This window comes from Pezoporus wallicus, unplaced genomic scaffold (assembly GCF_028554395.1).
Source record: "Pezoporus wallicus isolate ANWC-B61680 ecotype Strahan unplaced genomic scaffold, APGP_CSIRO_Pwel_v1 contig_3324, whole genome shotgun sequence".
In the NCBI taxonomy this organism is placed as follows: domain Eukaryota; kingdom Metazoa; phylum Chordata; class Aves; order Psittaciformes; family Psittacidae; genus Pezoporus; species Pezoporus wallicus.
The window spans coordinates 123,060-141,347 of NW_026643042.1; the positions used below are offsets into that span (position 1 = coordinate 123,060).

The 18,288-nt window shown below is 35.4% G+C and overlaps 1 long non-coding RNA gene across 1 annotated transcript in view; it reads left to right on the forward strand.

Moving 5' to 3' along the window:
- The first annotated feature begins 12,497 nt into the window (after window positions 1-12,497).
- Window positions 12,498-18,288, forward strand: part of LOC130592318 (uncharacterized) — a 30,663-nt gene continuing 24,872 nt past the window's right edge. Inside the window, exon 1 of the long non-coding RNA XR_008970526.1 lies at window positions 12,498-12,766. This is a non-coding gene — a long non-coding RNA (uncharacterized LOC130592318). The remainder of the gene's footprint in view (window positions 12,767-18,288) is intronic.

Sequence of the window (18,288 nt, forward strand, 5' to 3'; positions counted from 1 at the left end):
AAATTTTCCACAATGCAAACTTTTTCGTCCTCTTCACAGGGAGATAATGAATTGGTACTTACCTCACAGGAAGGCTGTGAAGCTTAGTGGATAAGTTTTTGAACCCTAAAAGGTGCTCCAGTATAGCAAGTATTAGTAATGTGGGAAGAGAAGTTGTTGTGAGGACTTTTCAGAATAAAGTATCTTTAAATTGAATAGCTGCAAAACCAGGTTGTGTCTGTGTGAGCTCTGGACCCCAGTAACATCCAGTTGCTGTAGACAAGTATTGGGAGCCTGCTTTAAAAACCAGATATTTGTGTGAAATGCCTCTCACTGTATGTATTCCTCTGAGTTACTGCATGGCTTCAGGATAAAGATAGCTCATAGAAAAGTCATATATGCTTCAGAAAGAAAAAAAAAAAAAAAACCAATATCTGTGAAACACGGTTACATTTTGTCCTAGAATTAAATTATGTTGATCCTCAATGCAAAGAGAAAATTGAACGGTTTTTTTTTTTAATCACAATTTAGGAATCATCTACAGCTTACACACAGTATTATCTTGCAATGTCAGTCACAGTTCAGAAAATATTTTTACCTTTAGTGAGTTTGTGGAAATCAGATCCTAGTTTAACATTATTATATTATTCATGGTAAATTACAATATGGATGTATAAAATAATAATAATAATAATAAATAAAATAAAATAAGATAAATAATTCTATCAAAGTCTGTTGCATGCATGATAGAGCTTAACAGAGACTTCCTTTTTTTGTCAGGCAGCTTCCCCTAAAAAATACCGCAATAGATCTGTATTGATCAATCCAAATATCCACATTAGTTTAAGGTCTCTAGGATAGGAGAACCATGTATCTGAAAGGAACCACGAGATGTCACAATGCCACTCCTCTGTTTGGAGACAGTGTCAGCTAGTCCTGGATAGGTGACTATTGCTTTCCTATACTCCTGTGACAGAGATCACTCAGCTTGTCTTGGCACTCCATTACATTGTTAAGTGTAGCTGTCCTTTCACAGTGTTTTGTTCCAGTGTCTATCCTTACTCCTCCTTATTACATAAATTCCTGACCTTTCTCCTAGTTCCAGTTAAACAAGTTGTCTTCATTTGATGATATCATCATGCTCTTTGCAGTGAACTTCTATAGTTTTGAAAACTCTTCTCTCTCTCTGTAACTGTCATCTAGAATGATAATGTCCCCCAACTTCTTCAGTTCTTCCTCATGATTCTTTTAGATGTCTGATTATTTTTGTTGATATACACTAGGCTATCTATATCAATTGTTCCATGTATTAGTAAACTAGGATGCTCAAATCAAAACTCAGCTGAAGTCTTTCAAGGCCAAGTAAATAAATTTATTTACGTGCACATCATGTGTGTGTATGTTCATGTATGCCTATAGTGTTTTCATAATAATATGCTATGTTCAGTGTTATTATTTCTGGGTTTTAGTGTGTTAAGTTTGCTGGTTTGACTCAGTTGTCTTCTAGAGGAGATTAATTTTGTTCCTACTCCTTTAGCCAAAATCAGAAATGTGTGACATGTGCATCTAATAAAGCTTCTACTTGTATTGATTTGTTGAGCTGATCTCAACAGTGCTTAGTTTCAGGAGAGTCCAAATGACTTCCAAGGTGTAAAAATGAATTCTTTTTGTGATGAATAGCAGGTGAATGACTATTTTTTTCCTCCTGTTGTGTTAGTATGAGAGGCTTTTCTTGCCTTTTTGAAAGCGGCAGAGGTTAGCTACTTTGAGTTATATGATGGATATTCCATCTGGGTCAGATCATGTGTGCTTCTGAAACCTCTTCCGGAGTTTCACATCTCATCTTGATGCTGATGATTTACCGACATGCACTTCAGAAACATGGGCAGAGTATTGAGGAGGCAGAGGATGGTGATCAAAAAGAGAGCAAGGGAGCTCTGCCTGAGGAAAACTTAAAATAAACCCTTTTGTAGTTACTTGCAAGTAAATGGAGGACTAGAGGCTTGCATTACCTAGAGAAGTTGCTTCACTCTCTTTGAGAAGCAGATACTCTAGGCAGCCTGTTGTAAATGACTCAGCAGCATCTTTGGCTCCCAGCAGGAAAACTCACTGAATTGCTCGTGGCATTAGCTTCAAACCTACAGCTCAGATAGGTACTTTTAAGTCTGTCTTGAAGACATATCAGCTTCCACACACTTCAGCTTCTTTGTTTGGAGTCACTACTGCTCCAGACATATCATTGAAATGGGGTATAATTGTGGTCTCATGTCTTCTCAATCCACCCACCAATCTCAACTGCTTTAAAGGAGCCTCCTGCTGTGCTACAGGGAGTATTTAGAGCCTTTCTAAGTAAACCAAACTTGAACTGTGGGTTGTGCCTGAATTTAAAGACTACCTTGGAAGAAGGAGTGAAGTTGCATTGTGAAATCTCTTTTTTAGAACAATATCACTTATAACAGTGGAACAATTTAAGCTATGAATATAATCAGAAGTATATGATTTGCACTACTTATCCTTCTGGCATGTTGAATTTTCAGTAAGTATTTTCTGTTATTATAGGACAAATGGTAAGACATTATAAGGCTGATTAATAGCGTATTCGATGATTCTATGATTCTATAATAGAAGTCTGCTCCATACTGTTATAAAAATGAGTATAAGCTGGTGAGAACTAGGAAAATGATCCAGTAAGCAGCACATAAATGTTCAAAGAGAAAATTACCAGAAAGGACAAGAGAGAGGAGGAGCAAAGCCCCTTTCACTGCTCCATTTGGATCAGGACTGTGTCTATGCTAGAGCATTAGAACATCTATTCACAGAAATAATCCCTTTGAATTTAGTAAGGATTGTGACTGAAGATTTGTGTACAGGCTGCATGTGGCTTCCCTGGGCAGCTGCTCTTTATCTCATGCAGTTTCAGTTTTTTCCTTTCACCAATTTCTGGATGTTTTGTAGATAATTCCCAATAAAATGGGAAAGGAGAAGGAAGGGAAGGGTTAATAACAGGGTTGGGAAATCTAGGAAAGAGATTGAGACAGGAAGGTCTTTTCTTATTTTTACTACTTTTGTGCAGCCCAAAAGATAAAATCAGCAAGACTGGAAACTTTTTCAACTCGTGCTGTATTCTTACATTTAAAATATAACTTTTAATCTTCTATAGCTGTTGAAAGATGTGGCTCTGGCTGGCTCCTTGTTTCTAATCAATAAATAAAATACAAATGCCACCAAGTCTGTCTTTCATCATGCAAGTGAGAAATCTGTATGGTCACTCTAACACATCTTACCAAAGAGCAGCTGGGATAAGATCCGTGCTTTGGCAAACTGAAGGTTTTTTAACTGCTGGAATAGAGCTAGTTGAATTGTAGGCTTTTTGCAATACAAGGTTTTATGACTTCTAATACAAAACAGAAGATGAAGAGAAACAATGCAAAAAAGTATAGCAACAGCAGATAACGTTAACCTGATAGTATATTCTACTGCATAGTTTCAAGTAATATGTCAGACTGGTAGAAAAACCTTTTCCATCAATTTAAATTAATAGTTGAACAAAGCAGCATTAAAGTCAGAAAAATATCAAATAGAAGTCAGTGCACTTAATATAGGAACCAAATGGACAGTAATGTGGATAAAGCTTTCTGAAGAATTTAATTTGAGAAGTTAATCTCATAATTTATATCAACTCTGTTTCAATCAAATAAGGCTAATTACTTCTTGGAACAGTGTATTAAGAGAGGGAGAGACAAAAGCATGAAGATTTGCTGATAACCTGGAAGACTAAAAGGACAATATATACATTTTCCAATATGGAAAATGCAATTAAATTTATCTTTTTAGATCTCTTTTGAACTAAAGCCACAAACAAAACCAAAAAACAGTAGTAGAAACTGCAATGATGTCTTATATAGTTTGGAACTAGCTTGTTACAACTAATACGTACACATTTTTCTCAGGAAGTATTCTGTAGAAACAAAAGCATACCAAAAAAAATTGAGAGAAAATATTTACTCCAGTAAAATGAGGTCATACTCATTGTATGAACAAATGAATTATTTATCTTAATTGGCACAAGTGCACATAGAGAATTAAAATCATATCTATCAAAATTTTCCACAGAAATAATAACACATGAGCAAAACTGGAAAAAAAATTATCAGCTAACTTTAAAGTAAATAGTACATTCAGCCGTAAGGTAAATAAAAAAGAAAATGCTTTTCTTATCTGAAGGTACTTCAATAACATCTACTGAAGTAAATTGCCTCCATGTAGAAGCCCACTGTTCTCAATGTTAATCTTTCTATATGTTTCAATGGGTTTTAATTAGGCCATAATTTTCAGTTTGCCTATCTGCAACTGATCAGCAACTGATCCTTTGTAGCACCTTCAGGATTTAGTTCATAAAGGTTTTCCAAATTTAAAGTGGAAAGATGGTATTTTTTAGGTCCCTTATGGCATTAATGAGAGTTCAACTCAAAAAACAGATTCATCTTTAATTCTGTACTTCTCCAGCCGTAGCTGGGCTGGTTTTTGGATCAAGGAAGCTGGACTCACAGCTTCTATCTACCATGACTTTAGCTAGCCGAGTTCTAACTTCAGCCAGAATATAAATGCTAAGGAACTCTCTAAGTGGAGTTACATTAAAGGCTAACAAAAATGCCAGCACCACATCAGTCAGAATCTGTCTCTCTTTTGTTCCTTTAATATCTTTACTTCCTAAGGCCTTCCAGGAAGTGATTACTTCTTTGTGTGAGTATATGGGAGATTAGAGTGGTAGTCACCACAATAATGCAAATAATATTAACACAAAATTTAAAATAGAAAAGTATTCTGTGATATGGTTTGGGGGAATTTAAAAGTAAACAATAATTCCAAAAGAACATATTTAAATTATTCCTCTAATAATACATCAGTGGCTACATGCAATATAGACTGGGTAAATGCACATTCTGTGCTCCCTTGCATGAATTTAAATCTAATGCAAAATTGACAGTTCCATTCATGCCTATGAAATTAAATCGAAATACGTTTGCATAAGCATTAGGTTTAATGATCACTGCACAATATAATTAAAAGATGGTGTTACCTGAATATCAGATTTTCTGTATGCATGTTTATTTGGAGTTTTAATTGAAAATAAACAAAATCAGAAGTGAAAAAAGAAAAAAGTAGAAAAGATGTGTGAAATGTAATGATAATGGTTGACTTCTAAACAGCCAAGGAAATTATAGTCATCTTATGTGTGGGACAGGAACAAACACCTCTTAATTGCACTTCATTATAACGTACCTTTCTCTTCTCAGTTGTATATATTAATTATAAAAATCATGTTTCAGAGACGAAAAGCTGTACAATAGGGTTTTTTTCTTTTCCCTCCCTCCCTTATGCTGTCTGCAGCAGGATGGAAGAACAATATCAACTGTCATCCACAGGAAGAGTTTAGGAGCTTTCAAAGACAAATCATAAAAAGAATGAAAGGCTATTATAAAAAAGGAGGAAAATGCTTTGATTTCACAGATTTGCTACTTACTAATGTTTAAGGTTCTTTCCTCTTTTTAAAAGTATCTTCTCATATTGTTTTGTATGTGTTATGTGCAGGTACATCACTTTTTGATGACTATATCACATAACATGAAGATTACGTAGCTCATTATTACAGGTGGAGGTTGAGGGGAAAAGATATGGGAAAAGATAGTATAGCAGCCCTCTGGGACTTGCATCAGTACTTTTGATAAGCTGAAGAACCTGATGTGAATTTCATGACACAAACTGACAGTATCTTTTGAGTTTGGTTTTTTTTTCTATTTGATAATGTGATTCTTTGGACCAGTACCTAAAGACCCTTGAAAAGTCAAACTTTTGTGTGGCTGCATATATCTTTCTTGATTTCGATTTTCAATTGTCCTGTTTCTTATATGATTAGCCATGATGTTTCCTTAAAACATACATTCTAGTTTATAAAACTGGATAGTCTCACTGGCTTTGTTGAATCTGGGAGCTACCTTAGTAGTGAAAATTTTGTGACTGCTGGATATAGCCTTGCAGTGTGATAATCTTGAAACTTGGTATGTTAATACATGGACAATAAAGCAGTGAGCCATTACCTGGTTAACTGGCTTTTAGTATCTATCCTCTTGAATTTTTATAATTGCTTCTCTTTCTTTTTTTTTTTCTCTATTTTATTTCACTGTAAGCTTGAAGTGTGGTTTCCTGAAGAAGGGTTCTGTGACGCTGAGTGTCTCATGTGCTTCCTAAGGCTAAGTGCTCTGTTTTACTTGAGTCTTACACTATCTCCTGCCGCCTCTGCGGATTAGAGACGATGTAGTGTCTCTGTCAGAGTTATAGGCAATCGATTTTTTTGCTGCATGCATGGCCTATTGATAGCAGGTGAAGACCTGTTTGTGTATGTATCATGTGTATAACATATATGTTCTTGGGGAAAAAAAATAAATCAGTTAATGGTGTCATTATTGACTATGACTGTCAATGACTCCTGAAATGGCAGGTACTCACAGAGATACAGGTGTTTCGATTATGCTATATAATTTTCCGAATGTGCCTTCCAAACTTTTAATCTGCATGTCCTTCAGAGAATAAACAGAAGGAAAAACCCTCCCACCCAAATGGCAAGTTTATTACTTCTGTATGACCACTTTTCCTCTCTCATAAGCAGTTGCAGCTTCCATACTGTTTCAGTGGATTGGGAAATTTATTTTAAGAAAGTAAACAACAGACAAGGAAAGAGCAGGTTTTTACAGGACTGTTCTAAATTGCAAATGAGAACTAGACTGTCCTACTGATCATCCTGAGATCTAAGGATAACAAATGTTTGCATTTCTCTTCTTTATCGTGTGTCGTTCCATAAAACTAGCATATGCTTCTCTGAATGTATTTTCTTAATTCTTTCTATTATAAACTTTGGCTCATATTATATGTCAGAGTAATTTAAGGACACAACAGAATCAACAGAATTTCTCTGCACTCCTCTATTTAATGCCATTTGTGAAATAGCTTAACTATTAACATGAAGAAAGCTATGTAACTACATGAGGAATAATCACATGATACCATTTTTTCTGAGGAAATATTAACTTTAAGTTGGGATAACCAACTTCCCAGAATTCACATAAAACATAATGAAGTTAATATTAAATAAAAGGCTTGTGCAAGCTTTTATTTTTTACAATATGTGTTGAAGCATCCTTGATTTAATCATGTTTTTTTTAGGATTAATGAACAATTCACCTTGAAGACCAAACTTCGATTCATATCTCATCAAGAATTTGAAGAAATCCTGAAATCCTTTGATTAGAAATAGTAGAAATCTGCTTTTTGTGTTACAGAGCATTAAAAATTTAGCCCAATGCACTCTCAGCAGTAACACTGCTCCAGGAATCGAAGCTGACAAAACATGGGAAAGTTTCAGTTATAATGCGTTATCAAACCTCAGACTGTTCAAGAAGTCTTAACATATAAACTGAGTAAATTCAAAGCATGAAAAAAATCTCACCTTTCATGCTCTATGATGTTTTATAAATGTTGATTTACACAGCTGAACTCAAAATGTAAGCAATGTGGAATATTTATTTATTTTCATATTTCTATTTATAAGGAAAAAAAAATCATAAAGAAAAACAGCTGAAAAACTGACCGAGTTGCTTTTGTTAAAGAAGATGCACAATTGTGTAAGTAAGTTCAGAGTTTATATTTCACTGGGGATATAGCCATTTCTGTGACACTTCACCTACATAAAATATTATTAGGTAACAGATCTGAGGAAAGATATGAAACAAACTGTGATAGTAATGAAGGTATCTGTGTATAAATCCAGAGAACACAATTATTTGACACTATGATATCTGTGTATCAATCAATACGGGTTTTTTTTCCCTGATCATAAAGTAAGAATTATTTTGAAAAGCTCCATGTTGGAGTGGAAGCAGATAAATTTATGGGCTGCATTATTTATAAAGAATCCCTAATATAATGGGAATTCTTCTATGTGCCCATGATGAGATCTAGAGTGCTGTATGTTTTAATTTTTAGAGGAGAAACACAGTCTGAAGATTGTCTGGGATGGACAGATAATGGTTAATTTGATAGCCTAGACATTCATTGGGTGATTTCTCACAATCTTTTCTAACAAAATAATTTTACTATAATAATAGATGGATGACCATTCCGGTGTTATCAATGGATGATAGATAATTGTTTATGCCCTAGAACAGTGACAAAACAGAATTATCACCCAAAATTCATGCCAAAATTCAACTCTTTATACAGAAACACATACTTATTTTTGATTCTTCACCGAAGAATCAAAGTAGGGGAGCAGGCTTTACATATTGTTCTGGTCTCAGCTGCATGTAACTTTCTCAGAATAATTCATGAGTGGTAAGAATGTGTGAGCTACAGGATGAGCAGTTGAAAAACACTGTTCAAAATCAGACTAGGTAAGGTGATTTGCAGCTTATACAATAGTTCAAAATTTGTCCCTCCAGAGAAGTGTGTTCCTATTTTCCCAATGGAAGAAATTCTTCTTTCTTTCGATTTCTTCTTTTACTCATAGATAAGCAGTTATGTCAGGTGTAGTCTTACTAACAGAGAATTATATAATTCAAGTTAATTCCAGTGGTATTAACATATTACAGTAACACAAGAGTAACTGAATTTTATAGTTGATTTGCTTTCCTCAAATTTTCTTGATTGTTTGATGTACATCTTGGCATTGTACTCTCCAACTTCAAAGAGTTTAATTGGGAAATTTTAAAAATTCAGTGGGTTCATTGTTGTTCATTTAAACTCCTCATGCTTTAAGTGGCTTTTACATTTCATAACTCTTTGCGGCATGTATGATTCAGGCTGATTCACCTTGATATTGACATCACAGAGTTCAATGACTTCTGTATGGTTTGTTTCACCACTTAAAAATAATATAGCATGGAGAATTGAGAGTGATCTTTGTCCTTTGGTTTGCTTAATATTGTGGGTTTATGTTTTTCTTATTTGTTCAGAACTATTTGTACTTTGGATTATTAATCTATAACTAAATGTTGCCCTCTGTGTTCATCCTGCTGACGATATTTGGAAGCAAACCAAAGGTATTTTCCTTAAAATTGTGCAAAGCATGTATGTCAGTGTTTAATGTGAGTTTCTTCTTCACTTACAATCATTTTGGAACTGTGTCAGAAGGGGGTAAAATTATCACAGAGAAGCATTAGTACCTATGCTAGTTCTGTCTTTTTATAGACAAAAGCCTCGGATACCTTGCACAAACAAAACCTTAAATGGGACGCTCCCTGTCTCAGCAGCAGTGCATCAAGCACAGAATACATACTGTCACCAAACAATTACAGTTGGAAGTGAAGTATGGCTAGTAACTGCCTGAACTCATTGTGTAAATATCAACAAAAATTTGTAAGGAAATATCCTATATCACAAGGAAATTAACCCCAAAACACTGTGTTGTCTCCAGGCTGTCTTCATCCTTGCCTTCTCCAAGATCACTGAAAGAGGGCACTTCAGCCTGATCTCGCAGACTGTAGTACATTGGTGTTCAGCTGACTGCTGGTGACACTGGGTATAGGTGGGAAAGTCTTTCTTCGAGTGAGGGCTTCAAAGCCTTACTCAGAGGTATTGCTAGTCTAAATTGTGCATAATCAGGATCACAGTTTTCAGCCACTCTAGTAGTGCACAAGATTCCAAGCTTAGGAGTTGTTTGAAAGTTTGTACCATGTTAACCTAAAACGATAAGAATCAAGTATAATGCCATAAGGAAGCTTTTGTTTGGGTAAGAACTTCATATTTAGATGTTGTCTGCTGTTCTGACAAGTTGAACAAATGAAAGCAAAAAAATTTCTTACTGCAAATAGACTGAGTTCCTTAGCCTCATGCATGAGGACTGAAAAACTTCTCTTCTGCTGCTGTCACTGTAACCTGTGCCATTGTTTAAAGCAGCCTTAAAAGAGGGAATTATAAGGTGGTTATTTTTGTAGAGGTATAGATCTATATGATAAAATATATGAGATTCTTAATGAGCATGTAACAGTTTGATGCTAATCATATAATGTGTTTTCCTTTTCAACTATGGTACTGTGTGACAGATTGTATGAAGCAGAGCACCTCAGCTTCCTAAAAAATTAGTCTAGTTATGAACATCTGGAAGCACAAAATGCTGAAAAGTAGAGGCTGTGTGTAGAGTTTTCAAACAAATAATGGGAAGGAGAGACTGGGAGAGAAAACTCTTGCAAGTCTGCTTCATTTATTTGCAAGTGTGCTATGTTATTGGTAAACCTTTTAGCTCAAGCAAAATTTCAACTGACATCAAACAGAATTTTTCTGATAATCTTTAAAGGCATTCCATTGATTTCAAAGGAAAAGAGGAACTTCTGATTCTACAGTTCACATATCCACCTTGCAAATTAAATATAAATGAACATTATTCTATGCTAGTGTAAATGTTGGAGGTTCTTTATGAGTGGAGATTCTGCATGATCTTTTTCCTGAATGCTATCACTGTGAAAGAGTATGACAGCTGTGGAGCAAACCTGTTTAGTAAATCTTTCTGTCCATGTATTTATCTTTAAGTGTGCATGTAATAAATTTTAAAAACCATGTTCCAGTCACATCCTATCACAAATTTGAGTGGAACTGAAAAAAAATTACTGGCTCATGTTAAAGGTGGAGAATTTCATTATAGTTTCTAAATTATCAAAAAATGTTCTAAAATTTAAAAAGAATATGACAAATGTATAAAAGTTCTCATTAACACAAGAGATGTATAACAGAACAAGAAAAAATATGCCAGGGTTTCTGTTCCTCCCTTTCTTCATGATAAATGGTTCCTCTTTCATAGCTGCAGAATGCATAAGTAAAGTTTAGTTCTGAAACCCATCAAAGACAGATCAGTATTTTTAAGTACCCTGTGTTTGATGTCTAGCAAAATGTATACTTAAGCTAATGTTCACCAGTGTGCACAGATTAGGTCAAATCCCTTAATGATACAAAACATGATATAAATGGTTATTTTTATTTGTCACAGAACAAAGAAATTGCTCCAAAGGAAGGGGAGGGGGAGGGTCCATGTGAAAAGAGATGGTTTTAGTTAGTACTTTTTATCATGGAGTTTTCAATGCAAGTCTGCAAATTGCATCAGCCATCAATGAATTTATTAGAATCTATCTCATGAAGAATAGCTACTTTAGATCAACTTATGGCAGATTAATAATAAATTAATTACATGCATAAATAAGTGTGGACAAAGCCAAGATGGCTACATTACATTGCGATTATATATTCCAAGCTGACCCGGACAAAGCACATTTCAATCTACTGATAATTTTAATGAGCATTTGATTTTGGTTTTAAAGAAAATGCAACATAATTCCACTAGAAGAAATACACCAGATTTAAGCTGCATAAATATAGTTCAGAGTATGGCTTATCATGTAATAAAGCAATAAAAGGTGTGAAGATTAATCAATATGCCTCAAAAATACTACCAAATCACTTAAGATGGCAAATAGAAATAGATGCCATAAATTGCACTGAGAAGTAAGACTGCACAAACCTTTTTAGTTAATTTCCATTGAAACTGTTAATTTCTCATTATTTTATTAACAATGCAACAAGCTAATCGAAATGGAAGCTTGTACTGCTTCATAGACAAGGACTTCATAACGTGTTTAGAGCCCTTCAGTTCTGCTGTTGTTTCTATGTAAGACTCAGTACTGCAGGCAGCAATTATGTGTTGTTGGTTTTTGGCTAAAATTCCCACACATCTGGGATAAACAGATATTCTATTCGAACTTCCTCTGTTAACTTCACCAGTTTCCATGGAGTGACTCTCTATATGCTTGTTAAGTAAATGATTATTATAAGACTATGGAGACATGGTCGATCAAATTAACCCCTTTTGTCCAGCCTTCAAAATGGTTCCCTTCATTTGCCTAAATTCAGCGCTTTGGGAAATTTTTTCAAGCTTGAAGGGCTCTCTGGATTCATCACATTAGCAAACTGTAACCTGAGAAGAGGGTCTTTGGAGCAGCAGGACTTCTTTGGCCCCCAATTGTTTTGCTAATCAAGATTATTGCCACTATTGAGATGTGGAAAGATAGCCTAGCTGACAAAATTTGTCAGCTTCCCATGAAATAGTTCTGTCAGTTTAGTCAGGGTGCCAGCTAATATTAACATATAAATGAAGTCTCTCCCCCTCGCCCCTTAATAGATGCAGAGAAAATATAAACACACACACAAAAAACCCCTCTGTGCTTAAATCAAACAAGCTTCTTTTCTCAGCTCTAGCCCATGTCCCTGGAAATCCTGTGAGTGGTGAAGCTAAAGGGAGGGGGGAGGGAAATAGAATTTGCACAAAACTACTTTTAAGCCATAAAGCAGCAAAGCCCCACTCCCCTGCTGATAGCAACAGGAGATTGATTACGCCTGCAAAAGTACAAATGGTTGCCTGAATGCAAGTGGCAGACCTCCAAAGCAGTATGTTCTATGTGCTGGTTTTACATTTTATAGCAGAGGACTTGGATACAAAGTGGAAAAGTGGAACAGGGGGTATGAAAGAGTTATCTTTGCCCAGGGGTCAAACCTATGAGAACCGCCCCTGCTAGTTTTAGACTCTGACCACAGAAAGATAACAGGGGGAATCTGGCCTCTGCACTGCCATCGTCCCCTACCCTCTCTCTGCAGACTGAATCACCCAGCACCTGGGTTTTTTTTTTTTCCTTTCACTCTGTGTTCTCACAATCAGAATACATACTGTATTTTCCAGCTGACCTACAAGGTAATATAATCTGAGGCGCTTTCACCCACTTACACAAATTTTGCATTATTTTGTCAAAGGCAAATGCTTTGCATCATTCTGGCGGCAACTCTTTCAAATCCCAGCTGTACTAGATCATAAAAAAGTAATTCAAACTTGCACTCATTTTAATTGTAAATGGATCTACTGAAGGTACTCTTAATCTTTTAGCCTGATTTAAATATAAATAAATTAATATGATATTTGTAATCTGCAAGTCAGCAATATTGGCCTTTTGGTACTAAATAAGCTCTTGAATGGCAACTGTGCAGCAGCTTTATGTAGTTAGTGTACGCATTAAAGATGACTCCTCGAACAAGTTCAATAGGCTTTGCAGAGCATAGCTTTAAATAGAAGAAATCCTTCAATCATGATTTGTTCTTGCTTTATGAGAAACAATCAGATTATTCCTTTGTGCTGCACTGTGACAATACTCTGAAGCATGAATGAAAACTAGAATATATGTTCCTTTAGTGGATTACATCAGCCTTCTTGTTCATTAGACTAACATGAAAAATAGATTTAATGTGTAAAATATCTGTCACTGAAGAGAATATTACGAAAATTACTTGGAAACAGTTTGTGGGAACTTCAGAGACAATGAGTTAATGACAAAACACGGTATTTGTTAAGTAGTTCAAAGCAGATTATTCCTGAAGAGCTCTAGGCGAGTAGCTAAACTGCCTACTTCACGACTTTCAGAAGTTGATTTACAGAGTTGATTTCAACTTCCCAAAAAATGTTATGTAAAATACTGCATTAGTTGCCCAGAATGTGGAGCTAAAGAAACATAATCCACACAGTACTATTGCAACCTGTGGTCCTGAATTTAATAGCACATGCAGTGTTAGTGCCCATACCTTTGTTCTCTCTTCACTTCATTCAACTTCACCCTTCAACATTCTGAGAAACTTAATTAAGATGTGTTAGACTTACTTTCTCAACTGAGAAAAATAACTGAGAGCTACCTCATATATAAATAAATATTAAGCATAGTTGGCAATAGAGCAGAGTTGTTGATAATAATAAATTCTTTAATGGTTAAAGTGACGGCCTGCTTAAAAGTTCAGATCTCAGAATCTTTGTGAGCTTCCTGGAATTCCCTTCTAGGTCAATAAAGTTTCACTGCACTGAATTTTTCTTCCTACTGTGCTCTGGCCCCAGTCCTGCAGGCTATGGGACAGGGAAAGGCTGAGGGATACCTTACTTACTACCCAATATGCAGTGTGTTGATGTTTTTCTACAGATGAATGAGTACTCTGCGCCCCAGGGAGTTTACAACCTGGAATAGCTTTTTGTTATCTGTTACAGTATTGGTTCATCAAAACAGACATATTCTTACTTCTGCGTTCATCCAGCTCTAGACCCTCTCACAACCTGGCTTCTGTTATAAACAGCAAATCTAAAACTTCATAGACACCTTTAAATAGCTAAAGGAGTAATACTGTCATTAAGAGGACAATACCAATACTAAACAGCTATCTTTCAGGTCCCTGTCCTCCAGAACTCTCATAAAGTCACCAGGTGAGTCAACGAGATACACTTGACCATGTGCATTAATACCTCAAGTATTAATACAATACCTGTGTGACTCTTTCTCACATTTGTTTCTGGTCACACTCACTTGTCTTACATCTACAGGACTTTCTGGGTATTTATTTCCACCGAGAAAGAGAAGTCTTGCCCAAAGGGAAGGGTATGTATCTTTCCTCTGCTGCAGCAATCACCCAGTTTGCAGACTTGCCTTGGAAGGGGAGTGAGTGGTGCTCATAATGGAGTCGTTCATTACTCAGAGAACAGTTGCCTCACACTTCAGTGAACACAAACAAAACACCTGCTTAAACCCAGAAAAAACAGTAAGCAATGAGACTTGCTGTATGTTGGATGTTTTTTAGACTTTCTCTTTTTATCTTTTTTTTTTTTGAAACATTTTAACATATTTTTCTGCATTTGGGAAATTTTGAAAAATTGTGGGGGGTTGTTTATAGAAACATGGGGGTTTTCTCCTCTTTTTGCGGAACATGAAAAACCATTATTAATTTTTTGCTTTTCATCATTAGTAAAGATAAACATCCTTAAGTTTGCTTTGGGCAAGCATCCTGCAAGTTTGGCTACCAAGGTTTTAGACCTGCTTCAAACTATATTGCGTTACCTGACTACAAGCAGCCCTTCATTCTTACCTATCCTTTGGTGAGATATTGGACAGATACTGAATACTGCCTGATTTGATATTTTTTTCTCATATGTTGTAGATACATGGGTGCATTTCTTGCTCAGAGTAACTGTAGAGTTTAATCCATGCTGAAGTGTGTAACTGAAGGGTGGGTTTACACTGAAGGGTGTAACTCCAGTGGCATAGCAAAGATACTTGTAAGAAAACTGAGATTTTTGCTCTCATTTTAAGGTATACTTTCCAGGGTATCAGGCTGGGATACAGAAATGACTTTTCAGGAATTGCAGAGAGATAAGTAACTCCACTGAAAAATAGCATATAACATTGATTAAAAGATAATGAACTTACATCTCAAGATCACCAATAACACATTAAACTCCTCACTTCTGAGATTTGTTTCACACAGATTGATTCTCATTTCTGAAAGATTTCCATCATTTTCATTAGGAGTGTCTAGCAGTGCAGGGAAGCTGTCCATATCAGTCAGACTCTGTAGTTCATGCCAATGGCTGTTGTCATATGATAGTTGTTATCATCTGGGTTTTACAATACAAATTTATTATGTGCACAAGTTCATAATAAGCCTGACTGACACCGTAGACCCCTAGACTGCCACCAACAATAATTGTAATTCTGTTAAGAAGTCGCAGAAGAGAGATTAAGGACTTAATGTTTAATTTTTAAATGAAATATTCTCTCACCATTATGGGTGGTCTCCTTCCCAAACATGGGTAGGACAGTATAGTAACACTACCCAATGGTATCGCCTATACTATAAAGAAATTGCCTTCAGTGTTCTCAACCATTTAATGTTCTAAGTTGAATAACTACATTGTGTATAAATTAATCAAAATAAGTTTAAACTTCCTTTTTTATTTTAGTTTTGTCCCAAATTTTATTGGACTGACTAACTCTAAATAATAAGCATAACTGTTTTATTTAACCAAGGGAAACGAGTGGGAACAAGTTCAGACTGACAATGGCTCTCTGCTGGAACCCAGAGAAGCAAATGCAAGCAATGCAGTAAGGAAGATCAAACTTGTTACACTGCTGATATTCTAAGAGTTTGAACTCAGGCTCCCTGCTGACCTCAATTTTACAATGATAATCATTTCCTAAAATGTCTTCATTTTGTAAATGAAGCTGTACCTCCTTCTGAAGCAGGGGTTTGCAAAGATTAAATCATTTACATTTCAAAGTGTTCATTTTTTGCCAGTGTGAGAAATACTCAAGCAGGAAAATGAGTGCTCCTTTTAATTTTTAGAAAGATGAGGGAGCATTCATACTGACAATAATCACAGCCTATTACAGCAGCCTTACTTGCCCGCTACCACTTCAAAAGGATGAGCCTATCTTTTCCCCGCCCAGTCATGAATGCCCACTTAAATGAGTGATGTCTTATTAATACTAAGTCTCAGCCATTTCTGGATAAGTAGAACAATAGAGAGTCCAAAGCTTGAGTATCCCTTACAGGAATTAATGAGAATATGTTGCTGGTAATTTGGTCTTTTGGAGATTACATTTAAATTAAAAGGTTCTTGTGTCGGGTTTAATGGCATGACCAGTTTCGCCACTATTTGAAATCCAGATACTGCATTTTTGTCCTTTCCACCTGTATAATTTCATTGACTTTATTAAGGTTGCCTTGGGGGTTGGACACCATTTAAAGAAACGAAAAAAGAAAAAAAAAGAAACTGACAAAAAAATTGGGGTTGATTTCAAAAAATAACCCTTAAAAACTGCAGATATTCAAGGTCTCTTAAACACTTGAGCATAATGTTTTTTTCAGAGTCAGAACATAATATTACAGAAACAATGAAATGCACATATTTGGGATATGTTACATTGACATTTCTGCATAAGACATAGAACATTAATTTTCAGAGAATTCTCACTCTGTAGTTGTGTGCTATTCCCTTTTGAAGAATACCTTAACCAGGAAGAGGTGACAGTGGTTGTGCAAATATGCAGGCCTTTATTTTGGTTTCTCATCCTTCTTTCCATTAAAGGTTTAGCTCCTGGCATGTCTGGTTTTATTCTTAACTTTAATTTTTACGTTTTATTATTGATATTGAAATTGATCTTGATGTTTTTAAATAAAGACATAAAAAGCAATCATGAGAGCAAGGTTATATAAAGGAGTTAACATTGCTTATATTGTTCTGTATGTTATTAATTACATCAGGGAAATACAACCTACAGCTTTTCTGTTATTCTTTTCTTGTAGTTACAAAAATGCTGCATGTAATACATTTTCCCATCTGAAGCCAAAGCAATGATGATCCAGATAGGATTACAAATATAAAACAGTGTGCATTAAGCTAGCTACTTTAATTTTTTTCTTATAGAAATGTGCACTGCATTTTTGAGGCACCTTTGAGAAGGTGTGAATCTACTATTTATAAGCATGTCAGACATAATTCTGAGGGAAAGTATAGGTAGTTCAACTGTGTTCTCATTGGGTAGGGGTGATTAAAATTCAGAAAAAATCTAGATCACTATAAAAATAGGTAAATTATAAGCCTACAATTTTTTTAAATGGTCTTGGTATGTTATTTCTGATGTAATTCAAAGCCATACGATAATTTTCCTTTGTTTCATTTATCTTCTGTCATGGTGGTTTTGTTAAATTTGTTGCAGAACTCCTATAAATCTTAAAAGATCTTCTTAAACCAGTACAGGTCTGTAAGAAAAGCAAATATGGTTGTGCCAAGAGTAGTTGAAAAACAAAAATTAATGGAGGACTCCTCTTATAGAATACCAGGCCAGAGACAAGATTTTCTGTTCCAGCCAGGAAAGATTTAGGTTTGCACTTGGAAGTAGAAGAACAGGTTCCAATGCAAGCATACAAAATGTTGAATAATGCCCCAATGAACCCACCCTTAGGCATTAGTTCAACATTTGTGTGATTTCTTTGGAAACTGATAAAATGCCATTTTGAGAAATGGTGTGATTGTATTAGGAGTTCAGAAGGTGGAGGAAGGCTACGTCCACACGTTAGTATCATGACAGCAGTGACACTGAATTTTTAACTCTTCCCTTGTCTGCAAAGATAAATAAAAATAGTTCGGAAAATTCATACTACAAATGATCTTTTCTACAATTCCTCCTGCATTTATCACTCAAACAGAGTTTCTGGGTAATTAGTATTGTTTCTTGTCCTCTGTTCACCAGACTGACAAGATCTTTTGATTTTATGGTCAATCTTTGCTGACATCTGTGGGACATTCAAAATAGTACTAGTTGAGTGCTTACAAGATATATACACCTTGATTCTCATAGGAGCTCTAAGACTTGTAGCTCTTAAGGAATTAGAGGCCATCCAGATACT